We start from the raw sequence: 2500 nt of genomic DNA on the forward strand, positions 1-2500 counted from the left end.
CCCCCCCCCACCCCCCCCCCCCCCTATAAAAGGTTAAGGCCTAAGAGAGGCAGTCGTTTAGAAGTTCAGGCGAAGATGCAACGCATTGCAACCTGGATACGATTAAACTTGCATTTTAGAATCTTACTGCTTGCATTCTGGCTCTTGTTTTTTTGTTCGTAAGAAGGAAGCCGGAATGCACGGAATGCACGGGAAATGAACGGGCGAAAAAAACAGAGGTAAATCCTTGTAATGCAGCAAACGAAAACAAAATAGAATGGAAATAGAAAAATTACAATTTAGTTTCATAAGAAAAGCAAGAACTCTGATATTTGTTCCTTATATTTTGGAACTTGTACTTATTAAAACATCCTGGATGCATTTTTCAGAGATGCAACCGAGTACTGGACGACCTTTCCCTGAAAGAAGAGGGACGCCATATCTCTAAAACTAACCATAGAATTTTCTTGCAAATAAATTACTGTCCAGGTTCTAGGCTAATCTAACCTAACCTAACCAAACCCAATTCAAACCCTAACCTTTACCTACCCTAACTTAACCAAACCCAATTCAAACGTTAATCTAACCTAAACCTTAACCTCAGGGGCATGGCAAAATACCGGGCCTAGTGTAAACTAGCAAAGACCTCACGAATTTGCCTCCTGGATATACAATGGAGAACGAACGATTCTAATGCTTAAATCATTAAATAAATTTGATTTTCCGATTGGTTCGTTTATCAACCAAGAGCCTTGAATGCTGTGTAACCATATACTTACTTACCACGTAAGGGGGGGGGGGGGGGGGGGGGGGGGGGGGGTGGGGGGGGGGGGGGGGGGGGGCGTTGTGCCGCCAGTGGCATTACTTAAGGTTCTTTGCAGCGTCCCTTTTGCTCCTAGCTGCGATTCCTGTAATTCTTTTTATTATACCTCCTTTCATATTCTCTTTCTTCCACCTTAATTCCTTAACCTTCTCTTTGCAATTGTTTCGATATTATTTTTAGCGCTGAATGAATTCATAGGTCCCAATTGTTGGCCAGTGGCCTAAATCTTTTATTCAATAAATCAGTCATATGCTTAATTAGATAAGTAGTGAAATATTCTTTCTTATGAAGGAAAACCAAGGTGTGATCAGACCTCCAGCTTACTCAGGGTGCTTGCTAAAATCTACGGTCAAATAGAGGGTTGTTCCACCAACGAAAATTAAAATAAGCAAGCTATATTTTATTAGAAATAATTTTTCTGTACTGTTTAGCAAGCAAATTATTTTATTTTATACCTTTTCATTCTAATAAATAAATCATAAATATCCTATCCTAAAATTGCAAGACACTTTACCTAGACGTTTTTAGGCTTTCCTAGCCGCCTCTCCACAGCAACAACAACAACAAACTAGTCTGTAGGCTTACTCCCCAATTAACCGAAATTGAGTTTATAATACACGGAAAAAGAAGGTTTTTATCCTTGAAAGAGAACATTACAAATTATTATGATGGAAGGAAAAAACATTCAGATAAAACATACTTCTCGTCTACAAAATCCAACTGCTGAAATTGGAATAGGATTAATTATCACGAAATTCACAAAAATATTTTGAAGTAATCTATCAAGTTTACTTTTAATTTATGCAAATAATAAATTTGCATAATCAGCCAAGTCCGCACCTGCATTGCATCCAAATATACCCACATGAATTGCCATACGGTTTCAAATTTCGACTTTTTCAAACAAAAAACATAATTGAAAAGTGTATGTATGTGTATGTATATATATATATATATATATATATATAATATATATATCATATATATATATATTGGCGATTTATTATTATTATTAGAAATTATTATTATTATTATTATTATTATTATTATTATTATTATTATTATTAGAAAGTTAAACCCTATTCATATGGAACAAGCAAGCAGGGAGGGGCCTTTGACTTAAAATTCAGTCTTCCAAAGAATATGGTGTTCTTTCAAAAGAGACAACAGAGGGTAATGAGAAATACAGAAAGTGGAGATCAGTTATTAAAAAAATTAAAAAATTAATTAACAAAATAATAAATAAATAAAAATGTTGTATAACATTGAAATGTAAGTTGAATTGCATACAGGTAGTCATGCATTGAATCTTCGCTTGCAATTCTGAAGCTCCAAATTGGGCGACATCCTCAGGGAGGCTGTTCCAGAGTCCAACGGTGTGAGGAACAAAGGACCTCTGGAACTGAGAAGCTCGACAGCGAGGAGGCACATTTACTGCATATTGTTTTGTTTGTTTGTATGGTGTTTTTACGTTGCATGGATCCAGTGGTTATTCAGCAACGGGACCAACGGCTTTACGTGACTTCCGAACCACGTCAAGAGTGATCATCTATCACCAGAATTACACATCTCTAACGCCTCAGTGGAATGCTCGATAATCGAACTCGCGGTCACCGAGTTGGTACGCCAACACCATACCGACCACGCCACTGAGGCGCTTTACTGCGTATTGGTGCTACTCAATATTCGTAGATTGAA

This window comes from Macrobrachium nipponense, chromosome 14 (genome assembly GCF_015104395.2).
Source record: "Macrobrachium nipponense isolate FS-2020 chromosome 14, ASM1510439v2, whole genome shotgun sequence".
Taxonomy (NCBI): Eukaryota; Metazoa; Arthropoda; class Malacostraca; order Decapoda; family Palaemonidae; genus Macrobrachium; species Macrobrachium nipponense.